The sequence below is a fragment of the Pan paniscus genome, chromosome 4 (assembly GCF_029289425.2).
Source record: "Pan paniscus chromosome 4, NHGRI_mPanPan1-v2.0_pri, whole genome shotgun sequence".
Taxonomy (NCBI): domain Eukaryota; kingdom Metazoa; phylum Chordata; class Mammalia; order Primates; family Hominidae; genus Pan; species Pan paniscus.
Window position 1 is genome coordinate 88,718,947 of NC_073253.2, and position 22,408 is coordinate 88,741,354.

The following is a 22,408-nucleotide window of genomic DNA, read 5'->3' on the forward strand; positions in this document are numbered from 1 at the left end:
AAGGATCATATGTTACATTTATGGGTCATGTCTTGTTTGTCTTGTTCAAGCTGAAAAATTCTAAGTCTTTCCTTGATTTTTATAATGTTGTGATTTTCTAAGATACTCGCATGTTTTGTTTTATCTGATGCTTTATCATAATTATATTCAGATTATGCATTTTTTGTCAAGAATATCATGTCATCCTTTCAAGTGATATACAATTTTGATTTCTCACATTAGTGATGTGCTAATTTTGATCACTTGATTGGGTGAAGTAAGCCAAGTTTCTCCACTGTAAAGTAATTGCCTCTTTGTAATTAAAAAGTGCTTTGTGGAAATTATTTTGAGACTATCCAGTATTCAATTTGTATGAAACTTCTACTCACAGTATATTCATTCACTGATATTTTGTACCACCAATAATCATTCCAATAGTTATCAGGTGGTGATTTTTTAATTCCAACATTTCTTCTAAATTTTTTAGCTGTCTTCTTACTTAAGAAAGAGCATTCTCTTCTACCTATTTATATATTAAGATATTTATTATATAATTTTAAATACATTGAGCTATTCTCCTAAAGAACCCTGATTCTTTCTAGTGGAGAATAAAATTAGAGTCCATGATTTCAGTGCTAATTATGTTCCTGGCTCTCTCACTTTCTCAAAGAACAGAGAGTTAGGAAACACACACATACAGATTTACAGTTATAATTATTTCTATATCTATTTATCTAATCTATTTATCCATCTATTTAAGTATTATCTATCAAAAACAAAATTCACAATATCTCAAATTTAATTTCCAATCCTACAACAGAGAGAATATTCTAGCTTTCTGTTTTCCATTTTTGTATCCTCTGACACTATAGGAGTACTATATTGGAACTCACTGCTCTCTAAACAAAATTGACTTAATTTTAAATTTGTGACGGCCTGTATTCTAACTCACTTTTAGTATCTAATGTCATTCAACTTCATGTTACCCAAAACTTATATTTTAGTTCCTATTACATTTTACTTTTTATTGAAATATTGGAAAAAAAACCTGATGTTTACTTTATGCATTATTTTTTTAAATAGAAAAATTTGAGGTAGACTATCTGAGAAATGTCAGATATAATCGCTTACAGCTTATTATGTTCTGAGAGGCTGAACTCTATGAATACTCTTAAATGCATTAGTGAAATAACATCAGATTACCAATAATTGTATTCTCTGTTTCTATTTTTCCTGCATAATACCACCTTATATAACCTTTTATGATTTGGTTCAAATTAGATTTGAGTTATAACTGCAAAGTTCTTGATATGGTTTGGCTCTTTGTCCCCACCCAAATCTCATCTTGAATTGTACTCCCATAATTCCCATGTGTTATGGGAAGGACCCAGTGGGAGATAATTTGAATCATGGGGACGGTTTCCCCAACTCTATTCTCATGGTAGTGGATAAGTCTCACAAGACCTGATAGGTTTATCAGGGGTTTCCGATTTTGCATCTTCCTCATCTTCTCTTGCTGCCACCAGGTAAGAAGTGCCTCTTGCCATGATTCTGAGGCCTCCCTAGCCATGTAAAACAGTACATCCAATTAAACCTAGGATTAAACCTTACTAGTTTTATGACTTTGATAACTGCCTAAACTCTCTAAACTTCACTTATCTCATGGAGAAATGAGTGTAGTAGTTCCTAACTAATAGTGAAAAGTAAATGTGTCAGACAGTGCATATAAAGTCCTTAACTTAAAACTTATCATGGTGTTTATCAGTGTATAAAGTATTATGTGTCAATTAGATCTTCCTATTATCATATTATTGTTGTTATCATTATTGTATTTTTAGCAAGACACATTTGTAGGTAGCATTTCTTCTGAGAAATAGCAAATATCAAGCATACTACTGGGTCCCCACCCTGTGACAATGGCAGATGTTGCTAATTCACAATAACCTTTCTCTTCCTGCTGTATCAGGCAGCCACTACTGACTGAAATGATAAATGGGATGCAAGTTATGTGCTGCCATTCTCTCTTAAGTTTATTTTTGCAGACTGCATTAAATATGGATAATGAAGATCATGAATGACTCAAATGCAATTTTTATAACATTCATGGTTTCTTTAATAATCTAATCTTGAAGATACACTTTTGATGTAGAAGTGGAGTCCACCAGTAACTATTAGAAAATAGCAACTTTGAAAATTTGTCTCATTTAATCCTTTCACATATCTATAATAATTATTATTTCAAGACCAGAAAACTGGTACTCAGAAAGGTAAATAACGCAACAAAAGTCACACAGCAATTACATATTGGAGCAAGGGACCTGAGTCCCATAATTACAAAAAACACAAAATAGCAAGTTTTTATATAACTGGAAGATTCCTAGGGGAGGAGGAAAGCTGTGCTTACTCACTGAGACTGCAAAACCCAATTCAAATCTAATCTCCTTTCCTGCAGCCTTATCTACATATCTCAATGTTTAATTCTCTTTTCAACATTTTTTTATTTAAATATCATTCAGCTATTACTTTAAAAAAAGCATCTTAAGTCACAGTCTCATAATGAGATAAGATTTACTTATAATAATTCTAGTAGAGGAAAGTGCCATAAATATATGGGGTTATATTAAAACATTATCAAAGAATTCAGAGACAAGAAATGTCATTTTCACTTGTTTCATTGGAATTTTCATTGTATAGAAAGTGATATTAAAACTGAGCTAAGAAGACAACAAAGGCATGAAAAAGAAGGGGTTTATTAAACAATGGAGTGTATTTAGTTTTTCTAGGTGATATGGTTTGGATCTGTGTCCCCATCCAAAACTCATGTTGAATTTGTGAACCTAGAAAATCTGAGAGAGGTCAGAAAATCTGAGAAAGTTTATTTTGCCAAGGTCGAGAATATGCACCCATGACTAGCTGCAGGAAATCCTGACAACATGCACCCAAGGTAGCCGGGGTGCAGCTTGGTTTAATACATTTTAGGGAGGCATGAGACATCAATCAAGTACATTTAAGAAATACATTGGTTTGATCCAGAAAGGCAGAACAAGTCAAAGTGGGGGCTTCCAGGCTACAGGTAAATTTAAACATTTTCTGGTTGACAATTGGTTGAGTGTATCTAGAGAACTGGGATCAACAGAAAGGAATATTTGGGTTGCAATAAGAGGTTGTGCAAAGTTTTATCATGCAGATGAAGCTTCAAGCTAGCAGGCTTCAGAGAGAAACAGGCTGTAAAATGTTTCTTATCAGACTTAATGTCTGTGTTGATGTGAATGACGGAGAGGTTTAATAAGGCATGTCTGACCCCCACTTCCCTTCATGGCCTGAACCAGTCTTTCAGGTTAAATTTTAAGAGCCCTGGCTGAGAAGGTAGTCCTTTTGGATAATTTTTTTTTTGGAGGGGTGCCTTAGAATTTATTTTGGTTTAAATTCTCCTTCTTCTGGCCAAGATTTGCCAGAGGCAGCATCAAAGGCCAGCAATACTTATACTGTCCCATAGCATTGGCAGAGTGGCATGACTGCCTACTCTGGGTCCACGTTGTCCCTTGGTGGGACTCCCTACGGCTGAGGGCTTTAAGAATCAAAAGACTTATAGCCAATTAATTGTTGTAGGTCAGATACAACTGGATGTGGACAGGCATTCATTTACCTCTTAAAATTGTTATTTTAGGAGGTGGCTATCAAGATGGCCAAATTGGAACAGCTCTGGTCTGCAGCTCCCAGCAAGAGCAATGCAGAAGGCAGGTGATTTCTGCATTCCCAACTGAGATACCCAGCTGGTCTCATTGGGACTCGTTAGACAGTGAGTGCAGCCCACGGTGGGCAAGCTGAAGCAGTGTGGCCATCACCTCACCTGGGAAGCTCAAGGGGTTGGGGATCTCCCTCCCATAGCCAAGGGAAGTAGTGAGGGACTGTGCCGTGAGGGACTGTGCCGCGAGGAACAGTGCATTCTGGCCCAGATACTACACTTTTCCCATGGTCTTTCTAACCTACAGACCAGGAGATTCTCTAGGGTGCCTATGCCACCAGAGCCTTGGGTTTCAAGCACAAAACTGGGTGGCTATTTGGGCAGACACCAAGCTAGCTGCAGGAGTTTTTTATTTTTTTATTTTTTGTTTTTTTCATACACCAGTGGCACCTGGGATGCCAGTGAGAGAGAACTGTTACTCACTTGGAAAGGCGGCTGAAGCCAGGGAGCCAAGTGGTCTAGCTCAGTGGAGTCCACCCCTCCAGAGGCCAGTAAGCTAAGATCCACTAGCTTGAAATTCTTGCTGCCAGCACACCAGTCTGAAGTCGACCTGGGATGCTAGGGCTTGGTGTGGGAAGGGGCACTTGTCATTACTGAGGCTTGAGTAGGTGGTTTTCCCCTCACAGGGTAAACAAAACCTCTGGGAAGACACAACATACCCGAATCTCTGGGACACAGCTAAAGCAGTGTTTAGAGGGAAATTTATAGCACTAAATGCCCACAGGAGAAAGTGGGAAAGATCTAAAATCAGCACCTAACATCACAATTTAAAGAATTAAAGTAGCAAAAGTAAACAAATTCAAAACCTAGCAGAAGAGAAGAAAGAAGTAGGATCAGAGCAGAACTGAAGGAGATAGAGACACAAAAATCCCTTCAAAAAATCAATGAATCCAGAAGCTGGTTTTTTTAAAAGATTAACAAAATAGATAGACTGCTAGCCAGACGAATAAAGAAGAAAAGAGAGAAGAATCAAATAGACACAATAAAAATGATAAAGGGGATATCACCACTGATCCCACAGGAATAGAAACTACTATCAGTGAATACTATAAACACCTCTAGGCAAATAAACTAGAAAATCTAGAAGAAATGGATAAATTCCTGGACACATACACACTCTCAAGACTAAACCAGGAAGAAGTTGAATCCCTGGATAGACCAATAACAAAGTCTGAAATTGAGGCAATAATTAATAGCCTACCAACCAAAAAAAGCCCAGGGCCAGATGGACTCACAGCCTAATTCTAGCAGAGGTACAAAGAGGTGCTAGTACCATTCCTTTTGAAACTATAACAATAAAATAAAGAAGGACTCCTCCCTAACACATTTTATGAGGCCAGCATCATCCTGATACCAAAACCTGGCAAAGACACAATAAAAAAAGAAAATTTCAGGCCAATTTCCCTGATGAACATTGATGTGAAAATCCTCAATAAAATACTGGCAAACCAAATCCAGCAGCACATTAAAAAGCTTATCCACCACGATCAAGTCAGCTTCATCCCTGGGATGCAAGGCTAGTTCAGCATATGCAAATCAATAAATGCAATCCATCACATAAACAGAACTGATGTCAAAAACCACATGATTATCTCGATAGATGCAGTAAAGGTTTTCAATAAAATTCAACATCCCTTCATGCTAAAAACTCTCAATAAACTAGGTATTGACAGAACATATCTGAAAATAATAAGAACTATCTATGACAAACCCACAGCCAATATCATACTGAATGGGCAAAAACTGGAAAACCTTTGAAAACCGGCATAAGACAAGGATGCCCTCTCTCACCACTCCTATTCAACATAGTATTGGAAGTTCTGGCCAGGGAAATTAGGCAAGAGAAAGAAATAAAGCATATTCAAATAGGAAGAGAGGAAGTCAAATTGTCTCTGTCTGCAGGTGACATGATTGTCTATTTAGAAAACCCCATCATCTCAGCCCAAAATCTCCTTAAGCTGATAAGCAACTTTAGCAGTCTCAGGATACAAAATCAATGGCCAAAAATCACAAGCATTCCTATACACTAATAATAGACAAACAGAGAATAAATTACCTAGGAATACAACTTACAAGAATGTGAAGGACCTCTTTAAGGTGAACTACAAACCACTGCTCAAGGAGAGGTACACAAACAAATGGAAAAACATTCCATGCTCATGCATAGGAAGAATCAATATGGTGAAAATGGTCATACTGCCCAAAGTAATTTATAGATTCAATGCTATGCTCATCAAGCTACCATTGACTTTCTTCACGGAATTAGAAAAAACTACTTTAAATTTCATATGGAACCAAAAAAAGAGCTTGTATAGCCAAGACAATCCTAAGCAAAAAGAACAAAGCTCAAGACAGCATGCTACCTGACTTCAAACTATACTACAAGGCTACAGTAACCAAAACAGCATGAAACTGGTACCAAAACAGATATGTAGACCAATGGAACAGAACAGAGGCTTCAAAAATAATGCCACACATCTACAACCATCTGTTCCTTGACAAACTTGACAAAAACAAGCAATGGGGAAAGGTTTCCATATTTAATAAATTGTGTTGGGAAAACTGGGTAGCCATATGCAGAAAACTCAAACTGGACCCCTTCCTAACACCTTATACAAAAATTAACTCAAGATAGATTAAAGACTTAAATGTAAGACCTAAAACCATAAAAAACTCTAGAAGAAAACCTAGGCAATACCATTCAGGACATAGACATTGGCAAAGACTTCAAGACTAAAACACCAAAAGCAATGGCAACAAAAGTCAAATTTGACAAATGGGATCTAATTAAAATAAAGAGCTTCTGCACAGCAAAAGAAACGATGATCAGAGTAAACAGGCAACCTACAGAATGGGAGAAAATTTTTGCAATCTATCCATCTGACAAAGGGCTCATATTCAGAATCTACAAGGAACTAAAACAAATTTACAAGAAATAAACAACCCCATCAAAAAGTGGGCAAAGGACCCGAACAGACACTTCTCAAAAGAAGACATTCATGCAGCCAACAAACATGTAAAAAAAACTCATCATCACTGGTCATTAGAGAAACACAAATCAAAACCACAAAGAGATACTCTATCTCACACTAGTTAGAATGGTGATCATTAAAAAGTCAGGGAACAACAGATGCTGGAGAGGATGTGGAGAAATAGGAACACTTTTACACTGATGGTGGGAGTGTAAATTAGTTCAACCATTGTGGAAGAGAGTATGGTGATTCCTCAAGGATCTGGAACCAGAAATACCATTTGACCCAGCAATCCCATTACTGGGTATATACCCAAAGGATTATAAATCATTCTACCATAAAGATATATGCGCACGTATGTTTATTGCAGCATTATTCTCAATATCAAAGACTAGGAACCAACCCAAATGCCCATCAATGATAGACTGGATTAAGAAAATGTGGCACATAGACACCATGGAATACTATGCAGCCATATAAAAGGATGAGTTCATGTCCTTTGCGGAGACATAGATGAAGATGAAAACCATCATTCTCAGCAAGCTAACACAGGAACAGAAAACCAAACACCATGTGTTCTCACTCTTAAGTGGGAGATGAAAAATGAGAACACATGGACACATGGAGGGGAACATCACACACTGGGGCCTGTTGTGGGGTGGGGGGACTAGGGGAGGGATTGCATTAGGAGAAACACCTAATATAGATTATGAGTTGATGGGTGCAGCAAACCACCATGGCACGTGTATACCTGTGTAACAAACCTGCACGTTCTACACATATATCCCAGAACTTAAAGTGTAATATAAAATATTGTTATTTTAAGTAAAAAGCCAACAAATAAAACCAAAAGGCAAAATTATGAGACTGACTTATTTTTAACCTCTATGTGTTGAGTTACTGTAAACTTGGTTTTTGGTACAGACTTATGGCAATTATCTATATACAAAATAAGCATTGTTCTGAAAATAATTAAATATATATATATATATATTTATCTTCTTAACTTATAAGTAGAATATTATACCCGGGAAGCTTTGTTACAAGGTATTTTTACCCTGTAAGGAAATGTTTTTCTTTAATTCTATAGTAAGCAGGAAATTATTTGTGGTTGGGGTGGATGCAAAGTTGATACATAATTGTTTAGAAGGCAACTAAACTTGTTTTACTAGTTGTTTAGGCATATTTGTACCCCTTCTTGATTTGGAGGGTTTGATCTTGACCTAATTTTATCCCTCAAAACTGGCCCTTATAATCTTATGCACCCACCTCTTCTGCAGTATCCCCTGGGCCAGGAGGAAGGGTGCTTGTGTGGTTGAGCAGCAGAGCATTCACAGTGAAACTGATCCAGGCCTCCTGGGATGCCAAATGAGGGAGATTCATGTCTCTGGTATGATGATTTTGGTATCCTGGAAAGTAAAACAAGGAGAGATAATTTATATCTCTCCTTTATAATTATAATTTGGCAATTATAAGACTAATTTGTATGTCAGAACAGGAAAAGAAACTATTCCATTAGGGCACCAACTAAAAATATGAAGAAAAATTATAATCTGGTACTCTCTGGAGAATTACTGTAGCCAATAAATAATGATTTATTCTGCACTCAAAAAAAAAGTTGGGGCTGAGATTTAGCATTAGGTGTTATGCTTTTCCCTGGAAACAATTTTTCGAGCTTTTTTTTTAATTAAAGAGATATTATAGCAAGACCATTTTGTGTACAAAATAAGTTTTAGGCTTATTAAATTCGGTCTGATTATTGTGCATAGAATGCAGCAAGAATTGATTGGCCATGGAGGCTTTTTTAAGTTGGCCTTGCCTGAACTTTACCTACAAATATGCTAGTTTAGTTAAAGTCTTAGAAAAATAACTGGTGTCTCCAGTTGTTTCAAAATACTCTCATTGAATTTATGCAGATAACTACATTGTCATAAAATTACAAATTGAATTTTAGAACTTAGACAAAAAGGTAAACTTGCTTATAAAAACATATGTTACCCAAATAACTTAAAAGCAAAATATTTTTTGACCCTTCTTTAACTAGAGCAGCAGCTTTTAAAACAAGACGTTTATTTACCTTGGAAATTCCATTTACAAACCAAGCAGCTCATGAGAAGTGCCTATTAGGCACTGTAGAATTTAGCAGCTCCTCATAATTAGTCTTTGGAAAGAGTCTCCTGCTTATTAGGTAGCAAGATTTTATGTAAACCATTTTTATTTTATCATGGAACTCTTTTGAGAAACTTTGTTTCCATTAGCATAGGGGTAGCTTCAGTTAATGTTCCATAGCAAGGCAGTAAATGCCCTAAGCAGAAATTCTCTAGTTCAGTCGTTATTGAAAAGCACTCATAATTTTTGGCATCAGCCCTGAAAAAAGCTCCACATAAAGGGCTATGCAGTGGAGATTTGTCCCAACTAGCAGTCGAACTTTCACCCTATATTTTGTGGGCTCAGGCAATTTACTAGTTCCCATTTAGCATGTGCAGTTAACATTTCTTAAAAGAACAAATTTATATGTCTTCAGTTTAGGAAACATCTCCTAGTTAGATATAGTTGCCATTTTCATAAGACTTTTCATAAAGGGGTTACAATTACCTTACATAAAGCTTGTTTAAACATCTTAAATTTCATAATTTTATTAACTTTTACGTTTTTATGTTCTGGGTCCCAGGTTTTATATATATTTATATATATATATATATGTATATATATCTCTATATATAGAGATATATATAGATATATATATAGATGATAGATATATCTATATATATAGATACATATATCTATCTTCAGATAACTATTTTACCTTTTCTGGTGAAAAAAAAAAAAAAAGGATTTGGGTTCCCAGCAGGTAGTTGCATCTGTTAGACCTATGAGGGACAGCAAATTTGATAAGGCTTCTTAAACAGTCCTATGATTCTATGGGAAGGGCACCCATGAAAAAGGGACCCCTTAACCCTCAAATTCACCATGACTTGGGTAATAGACATATTTGGTGGGAGGGTGTTTCAGTTACCATAAAGGTAGTCCAACATGGCTTGCATATGAAGTATATTAACTGCTTCATCTGGGGTGCTTCCCTTAGTATGTTATAGGGAGAGTTGGGTAGTCCCCTTCTCAGAGCAAACAGACCTTACATTTGCATTTATCCAGCCCATTAGGCTGATTGCTTTTTCAGGAATAATCCCCTGTGCATTTGGATCACATATACTCATCAATGATTGTTCAATAGTGAGCTGTGGGTCCTGCATTAATCCAAACTAGCTCTTAAATTCTGTACCATTTAAAATTAAGGAAGCTGAATGATACCAATGTATGTAATGATTTTTTTTTTTTTTTTTTTTTTTTTTTTTTTTTTTTTTTACATTATACCCTCTGGTTTTACATAGTTACTTGTTTTACCCTTCCTCCATATCAACTATTTTCTTGGGAACCACAGTGTTCAGAGTAAACTTCTGTTGCCCTGACTTGTTTTGTTTGTTTGTTTGTTTCCAATTCATTTAGTTTTATTTGTATAGTTTTCTTCATTATAAAGCAACTCTTCATAATAGTTTCTTAACCAAAAGAAAACCTACATTTTTGAATATTGACATCTTTGTGTTTTATACAATTTTACCAAAAGCATATTTTATCTCCTACCTTTTTTAACTTTTTAGTAACCCAAATTTCCAGTGGCAAGGCGGAAACTCGAGGGTTTAACATGACTTTAAGAGCTTTAATTACTGGAGGTTATTGAGATTAAATTTACTAAATTACTTTTACCAAAGATTACCAAGGTCATGTGAATTGAAACTCAGCTGGGTTAGTTTCTACCAATCTGATAAGCACTTACATTTTTTAAGTTACTTGATTAGAGCTCTTTCATGTGGTTTGGTAGTAATATATGAGTTCCACATGACACAAATAAAGATAGGGATATAACAGGCACTCAGAGTAAAATGTATGTCCAAAAGATACTTGCCTGTATTCAAAAAAAATTTTTTCTCCCTTACTTTAGATAGTTAGTAAAAGTTACAGAAGCCAACAAAAGGTGAAGGAGAGAGCCATCATTCAAGGTCTTTTCAAAAGAATAAAAGTGGTACTTTTAAGATATCAATCTGAAGAATGTTAAAGAGGCAGATATTAAATTTAATAATTTTTCATATTAAAAATAAGTTAATATTTGTAATAAAACTTGTTTTAACCAATTATTTAGTTTTGTATTAGAGCATTTTTAAATATCAACACTCATCTCTAGAAAGACTATTATAATTTCTTTTTAATCACAGCCAACTGAGTTATAAAATCTCTTTAAAAATTACTTTTATTAATCTTATTATCACCTACATAGACCATTCACAACATGCTTAAACTTTCTGTTTTTCCCCAAATATCCCCTTCTTGAACAAACCAGTCATTTTATTTTAGGGTAAAAATCCACCACACAACATTATTTCTTACATAAAATTCCTTTCCTTTTTACCTTCTTTACCAAAAAATACCTCTTTGTATCTTTAGCCTTCTTCATGTCTCATTTCCTGATTTCTTTACCTTGTTTTATATATATCCATTAAATAAGCTTTGAATTAGACAAAGATATTTACCTTTTAATGAGAAATTTAAAAAATGTTTTAAATTGGAAATGACCCAGGTACTTAATATCAATTAATGACCTTAGATCTTAAATTGTGATGTTTGTTTACACGTATTTATTCCATTATTTACCTGATTAATTTATTTAATAGTTTAACTAGATTATTTACAAAAACTGTGATAGCCAATATTTAAAGTTATTTGCCTATTAGCAATTTTTTATATCTGTGAATTTCAGGTATTTACTTACTTAAGTAATAAAACATATGGTTTCATTAAAGGGTACTTATTCCAATAACTCAGGATTTAGCTGTTTTCATTAAGCCAACAATATTTCATAAGCATACACAAGCAAAGATCCTTCTGTCTTGGGCCAGGTTTTATAGTTTTATAACCCTTATGGTAAATCTTATAGTATTCTGCAGGAATAAACATGAAATCATTTGATAAAAAAAGTTAACAATTCATAAGACATTGCTAATATCATTTTATCAATACTTTTAAAGACACCTTATTTATTAAAGATTTTACTTAAGTCACGTGAACAAAAAGCATTTGACTAGTCTTGTTTTAAAGTAACTGATTTAAGCACTTGTATTTTTTAAGGCAATTAATCGGAGCTCTTTTATGTATTTTTGGGAGTGAAACATTGTGTACACAACACATAAATAGATAAACGTATTAGGCATGCCAATGGAAGTACATTTTATTGATTCATAAAGACCCCCCGTTTTTTTTTCCTGTCTTAGACTTTCAGATTCTTGATAACCTGCTGATAACCCTAGGCAGTCGTCAGATAATGACTTATATTTGCATAACAAAGGAAACACCTTAAGTGAAAATCAAATAGCATAAGTAAATCATAAGGTACAGAGAGAAAAAGTCTGGTAGTGCTAGAGAGAGAGATGCTAAAATCAGGCAAAAACAGAATTCAGTCAACTAAGAAGAAAAAAACAATTTTGCTCAATAAAAAAAAAGACAAGGTCTTAGAAGAGATAAACAACAACAAGAAGAAAACAAAAACATGAAAGCTTTTAAAATACAAATACAAACATGCACACATACATGTACACATCATGGATGTTAGCCTTTTAATTAAGTGACTTTTAACCACTGAGTTCCTCTTAAATAAATATTTTAAAATCTCTTATCACCGTATTTCGGCCAGGACAAAATGCTGCTATTTCGGAAGTACAGCCATTGCTCTCAGGTTGGTCTGGCTGGCGAAAAGGTAGTCTTGTTATATAAATAAAGCCCCTTTAGTAGTCAAAATAAAAAATCTTCCCCCTTTTTTTTTTCCTTTGGCTGGCCATTTTCCTCTCCTAACCATACCACCCTTTTGTGTGTGTGTGTGTGTGTGTGTGTGTGTGTGTGTGTGTGTGTGTGTGTGTGAGTTTTTAGCCATTTCAGCGGTCTTGTTCCCCGTGATTTGGCATTCCCCTTCAGATTTGACCAAGCTGGGACATGCGTCGGACTCAAAATGCGCCACTCGCAGACCTAGCTTTTCAGGGCCATTACTCCATGAACCGATTCAGACCACCTGTGTTGTGGCTACCTGGCACAGTGTGTCAGGGGCTCAAGGTGCGGGAGGGGTCATCTCCTTATATACACCTGCCAGTCCTAAGTACATTCTTTTTAGGGGGAAATCTATTTAGAGCCACTGCACATCTTAGGGAGTGTTCCTCCCAAATACCCTCATGTGATTCTCAGTTGCCTGAGAATGCCCCCAAAAGGATGAGGCAAGTGCGGTGCTCTTATTTATTTGGAGTAGAAGATTCCACACTCATGAGCTAGAGGGTTACGAGTTGGTCAAATCCGATAAGGGAAAGGACCCAAACACACACACATACACACACACAAAATCCAACAAGACAGAAACAAACAACAAAACAGTTAGGCAAAACTAACAATGATCACACAAATTACAAAATTTCTGAGTGCTCTAAGAGTAAGCAGAAATTAACACCAGGTGGTTGTTAATGCTAACTTTAGTCATTTAAGAAGAATTTGCAAGACAGAATCCCAAATCAGTTTCTTACCTAATGTTGCATCTCAGGCTATAGACTGCTCTCTACCATCTTAGAAGCAGGAAACAAAACAAAACACTAATCTTTCCTGTTGGAAGTGAGCTCAAACTCCATAAAGGAGTTACCAGCCTTCCATCACTATGGAAGCAGGAAAGCTTGCATTCCTTATTGGAAGCAAGTAAAACTCCCAAAAAAGAGGGGTTGTACAGCAAAATAAACTTTAGATATTGATAAAATGTTGGAAGATGAGAGATTTTCTGGAGGAGTGTTCTCAGATCTCAGCAAATTGTCCTATTGGTGTGAGCCATAAAATCTCATGCTGGTATCAAGCACCAATAGAAGATTTGTCAAAGGTCAGAGTCATCTCCATTCAGAATCCCTCTGTGGTTACCAAAAAGGTGAACCCAGAAAATCTGAGACAGGTCTCAGCTAATTTAGAAAGTTTATTTTGCCAAGGTTTAGGACATGCACCCATGACGCTGGCTCAGGAAGTCCTGACAACATGTGTCCAAGGTGGTTTTGGTGCAGCTTGGTTTTATACATTTTAGGGAAGCATGAGACATCAGCCAAGTACATTTAAGAAATACACTGGCTTAATCCAGAAAGCTGGAGCAACTCAAAGTGGGGGCTTCCAGGCTACAGGTAAATTTAAACATTTTCTGCTTGACAATTCGTAGTTTGTCTAAAGACCTGGGATCAGTAGAAAGGAATATTTGGGTTGTGATAACAGTTGTGGAGAACAAAGTTTTATCATGCAGATGAAGCTTTTAGCTAGCAGGCTTCAGAGGAAAACAGGCTGTAAAATGTTTCTTAACAGACTTAAAAGTCTGTGTTGATGCTGATGCTGGAGAGGTATAATGAAGCATGTCTGATCCCACTTCCCTTCATGGCCTGAACCAGTCTTTCAGGTTAAATTTTAAGAGCCCTGGCTGAGAAGGAAGTCCATTTAGATGATTGTGGGTGGGCAGGGGGGTGGTTAGGATTTTATTTGGTTTACAAATTGTAATCCCCGATGTTGGAAGTGGGGGTTGGTGGGAGGTGAGAGGTGAGTGGATCATAGCAGTGAATTTTGCCCTTTGATGCTGTTCTGGTGATAGAGTTCTCATGAGATCTGGTTGTTTAAAAGTTTACAGCACCGTCCTTCTCTCTCTCTTTCTCCTGCCCTGGCCATGTAAACACGCTGCTTCCCCTTCTGCCATAACTGAAGGTTTCCTGAGGCTTCCCCAGAAGCCGTCCAGCTTCCCGTAGAGTTTGTGGAACTCTGAGTCCATTAAACCTCTTTTCTTTATGAATTACCCAGTCTCAGGTATTTTTTAATAGCAGCGTGAGAATGGACTAATACTGGGATACTTGGATTCATACTAGGGAGTTGTAGAAGATAAAACAATATGAACATAATAGGGATAGACAGGGCATAGTTTCCTTTTTTTATTTTTTTCATTTACATTCTTTTTTTATGCTTTAAGTTCTGGGCTACATGTGCAGAACATGCAGTTTTGTTACATAGATATACATGGGCCATGGTGGTTTGCTGCACCCATCAACCCATCTTCTACATTAGGTATTTCTCCTAATGCTATCCCTCCCCTAGCCTCCCATCCCCCAACAGCCCCCAGTGTGTGATGTTCCCCTCCCTGTGTCCATGTATTCTCATTGTTCAACTCCCACTTATGAGTGAGAACATGTGGTGTTTGGTTTTCTGTTCTTGTGTTAGTTTGCTGAGAATGATGGTTTCCAGCTTCACCCATGTCTCTGCAAAGGACATGGACTCATCTTTTTTTATGGCTGCATAGTATTGCATAGTGTATATGTGCCACATAGTTTTCATTTCCAAATCTAGACTTTGGATTTTGTGTGTAGTTGACATTGTGCTGAGAGAGTCAGGCTCACCCTCAGGAATGAAAATTCAGTTTCCATTTGTTGGGAGCACTGGCTCCCTTCCTCAGTTAAGGATGAGGCTGATGAGTTACCTCAGGTGTTGTGAATGCATCAAGTATCACAGCTGAACTCCTGCCTCCGTCCCATCCTACTCACTTCCCTGCCCCCACAGGCATTTATCTGGGCATATCTCTGAATAAGGAAAACATGCTGTTTTTACACTATACTCTCGGCTATTCTCACTTCTGACACCAAATGTTAATTTTCGTTTTCCCACACCAAGCAATTCCCCAATTCTTTGCAGACACAAACTGAATGCCCTACAATTTAGCTCAATTCGGACACTGTCTACTTGGAGAGAGCGTAAAATCCCACAGATTAAGAGGTCAGATCCACAAGACTTCCCCCATGTCAGATACCAATAACAAGTCCAATTTGTTACCTGTGCTTCGGACTGACTGGCTGTAAGTCAGAGATTCCCATGTCCCCTTTCTCAGGTTCCACCATTTGCTAGAATGGCTCACAGAACTCAGGAAAACTTTGCTTAGGTTTAGCATATTGTTATAAAGAATAAAACTCAACAGCAGCCAGATGGAAACGCTGTATAAGGCAAGGTATGAGGGAAGGTGCACGGAGCATTCATGCCCTCTCCACGTGCTCCACCCTCTGGATGCCTCCAGCACATCCAAGTGCTCACCAGCCTAGAAGCTCTGCAAACCCCATCCTCTTCGGTTTTTATGGAGGCCTTATTACATACACGTGACTGACTCAATCATTGGCCATACGTGACTGACTCAATCATTGGCCATTAGTGACTGACTCAACCTCCAATCCTTCTTTTCTCCCAGAATATCAAGGTAGGGGCTGAAAGTCACAATTACTTAGTTGGTTCCCCTGGCAATCAGCCCCTATGCTAATGCTATCCAGTAACTGCCCCCCAGCACCAGTCCTCTCACTAGCATACAAAAGACACATCATCTCAAAGATTGCAAGAGTTTTAGAAGCTGTATGCCGGGTCATGGGGGCAGAGATCAAATATATTTCTTACTATATTACAACTTCCTAATAAACTTGATGCACACTAATCCCTATTGGAGAATCTATTTTCTTGGGAACTTGACTTTTAATAATTGCAAAATATGAAAAAAAGGTATTATAGAATAAGATGCAAAAAAGTACATAAGAAAGTTAATACAATTGCTTCTTTTCTTTTTTTTTTTTTCCTTTTTTTATTTGCTACGGAGTCTTGCTCTGTCGCTCAGGCTGGAGTGCAGTGGCGCTATCTCGGCTCACTACAATCTTCCTCTCCCAGTGAGAGACAGGACTAGCTGGATTTCCTAGGCCGACTAAGAATCCCTAAGCCTAGCTGGGAAGGTGACGCATCCACCTTTAAACACAGGGCTTGCAACTTAGCTCACACCTGCCCAATCAGGTAGTAAAGAAAGCTCACTAAGATGCTAATTAGGCTAAAACAGGAGGTGAAGAAATAGCCAATCATCTATCGCCTGAGAGCCCAGGGGGAGGGACAATGATCGGGATATAAACCCAGGCATTCCAGCCGGTGAGGGCAACCCCTTTTGGGTCCCCTCCCATTTTGTGGGACCTCCGTTTTCACTCTATTCAATCTTGCTGCTGCACAGTCTTCTGGTCTGTCTGTCTTAGGGCTGGAGCTGAGCTGAGCTTCCGCTTGCTGTCCACCACTGCTGTTTGCCCGTTGCAGATCCGCCGCTGACTTCCACCCTTCCAGATCTGGCAGGGTGTCAGCTGTGCTTCTGATCCAGCTAGGCGCCCATTGCCACTCCAGATTGGGCTAAAGTTTTGCTATTGTTCCTGCACAGCTAAGTGCCCAGGTTCGTCCTAATCGAGCTGAACACTAGTCGCTGGGTTCAACGGTTCTCTTCCATGACCCACAGCTTCTAATAGAGCTATGACACTCACGCACGGCCTAAGATGCCATTTCTTGGAATCCGTGAGGCCAAGAACCCCAGGTCAGAGAACAAGAGGCTTGCCACCATCTTGGAAGTGACTGCCACCATCTTGGGAGCTCTAAAAGCAAGGATCCCCCGGTAACACCGGGTTCAAGTGATTCTCGGGCCTCAGCCTCCTGAGTAGCTAGGATTATGCACCACACCAAGCTAATTTTTGTATTTTTAGTAGAGATTGGGTTTCACCATGTTGGTTAGGCTGAATTGCTTTTCTTTTAACATGTTTAATTGAGTTTAAGTTTCTCCTCTTCTCCTTTCCAAAGCACCAATAAAATGATATAAAAAAGAAAAAATTATAAAAGAACAGAAAAAAAGATAAAAGAAAAAACACTCAGTGAAAAATTTCTACAAATTTCTGCAAAACAGAAAGAATGTGAGAGTCAGTAGTCATGAAAAGGAAAGCAATAAAAAGAAGTAGCCCAAGATAAAACAGGAGTAGGCTACAATGGGGGAGAAAGCCAAGGGTTGTTAAAACAGAAAGTACAACTAAAAGTCCTTCTCAAATTCGATGTATATTACAATGGTAAATATACAATCAATAAAAGGAATGAAATAACAAATTTCATTGATTAAGAGGAAGTGGGGACAGAAGGCTTTGTATATTTAAGATAAATCTCATCTTTCCTTGGAAAGCCTCAAGAGACATTGTTGCTGCACACAGGTTTGCCCACTCTCCACTTGCAAAATCAAATAACAAGCACGAGGGCGGTAAAAAGAAAGTGACTTAATTCCCAAGCTTAGCAATGGGAAAGGGCTAGATTCATATGTAAATGACCCACTTCAGCTTTGTGGGCAGAAAGCAGGGTTTTAAGAAGAGAAATTTTGGTATGCAGGGTATGCAGAAGAGGCATGGAGGTGGTGGTTTATGTGACTTTCTTGGGGACTCATCTCAATTAATAGGTCATCTGGTAGTCGGGCTGGCACCACTGCAGACAGATTCGGCCTGTAGTTTCCTGGTGGGGGAGAATTCTGGAGGGTGCTTGGTTTGTTTCGAGACTTGTCCCTGGATCTTCTAAGCAAACATATAGCTAACAATGCTTGTAGGCACTCTGGCCAGAGGAAAGGAAGGTAAAGGTTACGTTTGCATTCCTGAGATGCTAAGTGAGAGGTGAACACAAGGAAGAAGAGAGAAGTAAAGATAACTTTTGTCCTTGCGATAGTTTGCTGAGAATGATGGTTTCCAGCTTCATCCATGTCCCTACAAAGGACATGAACTCATCATTTTTTATGGCTGCATAGTATTTAAAAAAAAAAAAAGATAACTTTTAAGAAAATGGCATACTCAGTTACAGTACATTCAATTTATAACTTTAGACTGGTATATGGTAACGAAGGCTAGATAATGGAAAACAATTCTATATTCAAAATGTATTTAAAAAGTGAGATATGTTAGGGGTAAGAAAGGTTAGGGAAAATATATGGGTGTGTGTTTTGTTTGTTTGTTTGTTTTTGCAACAGTGACTTTGCCTAGTTTAGAGGTTATTTAAAGAATGGATTAAACTGAGAGAATAAAAGGAAAAATAATGAGATGGATTAACTGAATCGATATAGAACGCTGGGAAAAAAGAATAAAAATTGTGAAAGCTTAGAAAATGTTTACAGAAATCTTGTGTAGTCAAAGCTAGTTGAGGTTTGATGGATCTCTTTAGAAGCTTCCATTAAAGTTAGGTTTACTATTTATAATACACTGATGCAAAGTACCATTCCGTTTTTTCTTTTGAACACGATGTTTATATATTATTCATAAGATAGTAAAAGACACTCAGTTTTCCAAACAATCAAAAGACCTAAGAAAGATAGCATGAGACCAACAGAATCTGTTTCTCTTTCTCCCTCTTCCCTTACTCCCTTTTTAACAGATTACTCAAAAGATATACAAACAACCCTATAATTAACCTAACACTCTATGGTCATTCAGTAATGATAGTCAATAGCTCATCAATGTTATTTCTGTAAATCAATTAGAATTCCTTACAAATAACTTTTGTAATTGCAACTATTCTGATTCATCCTTTTTTCTTTAAAGACTTGAGCCTCTCCTTTGTTCTCTTGAGCACTTCCCAAGGTAACTTGGAAGTGTTTCTGGGCTTCAGCCCTCAATATTCACTCAAATAAACTATTTATTATTACCTTAGCCTCAATTTCTTTCTTTATGTTGACAGTATTGCTATTAGTTTTCAAGATTGGGTGACTAAGAAAACAGAAGTAGGACTTTTTTTTGGTTGGTAGTTTTTTAACTACCATTTCAATCTCGCTGCTTGTTATTGGTATGTTCAGGTCAGGGTATCTAATTCTTCCTGACTTAAGCTAGGAGGGTTGTATCTTTCCGGGAATTTATTCATCTCTTCTAGGTTTTCTAGTTTATGTGCATAAAGATGTTCATAGTGTGGCAGGCCAGGTTTCACTAATGCAGGCTTCCATCACCACTGTTTCAGTACTGACTGAGTGGTTAAGTTCAATATTAAAAGCTAAAAAAAGAAGCCAGTGCTCTTATACAAAGACTGGGATAGAACAAAAGCCCATCAAGAGTTTTGCCTAGGCCTTTCCTGGGCCTTAAAGCATGACAAAATAGTGAAGGAATTCTTAACGGGACTTATTTTGGATTGAACAAGTTTTATTGGAGTCTGAATAAACTCCTCAGGCCTTCACAGACAAGTTTATTGGGGGTCTGAAGGAACTCCCCAAAACTCCGTAATGTAGCAGGAGGCAAGATAAGGGTAATCACCCCAGCACCTGGACCCATTTAGAGTCAGTAAACTTACTGAGGTTCCAGAAGAAGGTCTTCAGGACTGAGACCTTAGGTATAGATGAAAAGAAGTCAATCACTTATGTCTTTAAATGAATGCACACTTATATGTATATGTATAGCTTAGAAGGTATATAAGCTCTGAAAAACTTTGTAATTTTGAGTTGGTCAGGTGATAATTTCCAGGCCTTCTTCCTGTAACCAGTTACAGAAATAAAACTCTCTTCCTCCCCAGTTCATCTGCATCTTGTTATTGGGCCATGAGAAACAGCAGCCTGACCCTCAGTTGGGTCCAGGAACAACAGTAGCCTTGAATGATCTTTTGTATTTCTGTGGTGTCAGTTGTAATATCTTTTGTTTCATTTCTTAGAGGTTATTTGAATTTTCTTTCTTTTCTTGGTTAATCTTGCTAATGGTCCCTCAATTTTATTTATCTTTTCAAAGAATGAGCTTTTTGTTTCATTTATCTTTTTTATTGTTTTATAGTGGCACAGTTTTCAAGTTCAAAATCATAGAACCAAACCAAATGACCATCAAATAAAGAGTAGATAAAGAAACTGTGGTATATATATACAATGGAATACTGCTTAGCCATAAAAAGGAATAAACAGCATTCGCAGCAACCTGGATGAGATTGGAGATTATACTCTAAGTGAAGTAATTCAGAAATGGAAAACCAAACATCATATGTTCTCAGTGATACGTGGAAGCTCAGCTATGAGGACACAAAGGCATAAGAATGATACAATGGACTTTGGGGACTTGGTGGGGAAAGGTGAGAAGGTGGTGAGGGCTAAAAGCAAATAGTGTGCAGTGTATACTGCTCGGGTGATGAGTGTACAAAATCTCATAAATCATCACTAAAGAACTTATGTAACCAAACACCTCCTGTACACTAATAACCTATGGAAAAATTAAATAAACAAATAAAATAGCTAATTAAGTTAAAAGAAACAAACAAAAAACAAACAAATGGAAGCACTAGGACAGGAAGAAACAGTCGTCAGTAACAGCAGCTGTTTAGAAGGATCATTGTAAACATTTTTGGTTTAGATGCATGTAGAATAAATGCTAAAACCTGTTCAGCAGGCCACTGGAATGGGACAATAACATATGGGAAACAGTTAAACTGTATATTCTATTATGTTACTTTAATCAAAATATTTTGGAATATTAATCATCAGGCTTCCTATACATTCTTCTCTTTCCCTTTTGATTTAAGGGGATGGAAGTACCTTGAAATTGTCCAGGATTGTTACAGCAGAAATGCAAAGAGAGGCTAGGCTGGGTGTGGTGGCTCACCCCTGTAATCCTAGCATTGTGGGTAACCCAGGTAGGAGGACTTCTTGAGTCCAGGAGTTTGAGACCAGCCTGGGCAACATAGCGAGATGCTGTCTTCGAAAAACAAGGGAAAAAGAAAAAAAAAAAAAAAAAAAAAGAAATGTAAAAACAAAGACACAGCAAAAAAAAAAAAAAAATTAAAAAGTCCTAACTAGGCCCTTGACAGTCAACAGTCTAGGAACAGACAGGATGAGAACATCAAATTGATCACACAGAAAACTTTAGAAAGTGTATAGAAAGGAAAAGAAAGAAATGGTTGGTGGCCCACGTAAGAGTAAAGGAGAATCATATGGAATTGAACAGGGTTGACAGAGTGACAGGCTCATGGTCATGAAGGAAGGCCAGCGTCAAAGACAAAAGGATGTGTTCTGGAGGATTTGCGTACACTCATCAAAAGATAGGAGCAGTATGTGGCCATCCAAGTGCAAGACGACGTAACAGCTGAAAACTGTAACTCTTCATTCAAGCAAGCAGCTCACCCCATCTGAAGAGAGGCCAGATGGGCTTCACCTTCCTACAGAACAAATGCTTCCCATCGACCATTGCTTTTAAACCACCAGAGCCTCTTTCAGCAGAGAATGCCCTTTCGTGCTGTGAGATTTTTTGAGTCCCCATCAAAACTCCCTTGTTTGCTTTGCCACAACCAAGGACATTTGTAAGCATCTCAAAAGCACAGAAGGCCCTTGACTTCTAAAGGGACTGTGGTAAGATAAGCTTTGGAGGATAATGGGGCTGGGCGTGGGGAAAGGCATACTTACATTATTCAATTTAGCAGTTAATCATATATTAGCATATTGTCGCTTTATTTTATGATGTCTATAAATGCTGTTTTTTTTCAAATTTAGTAAAGTCTTGATTTAAAAAGACATTCTTCTGCAATAATCTCATGTTCTCACATAGAACAAGGCCTATAATGAACATTCATTAACACTTGTTGACTTAATTCTTAAAGATTAGAAATGTTTCATTATATTCCCATTATATTCCTTGAGGACTTTTTGAATCCCACTTACAGTTATGCTGTATTCTGAAAAAGACTGATTTAAAAGATAAGTATGAATACATAAAAAAGTATTAAGTATACCCTGAAATGACCAAACATTGTTGAAATACATTTTTTTTTTTTGAGACAGAGTGTCACTCTGTTGCCCAGGCTGGAGTAC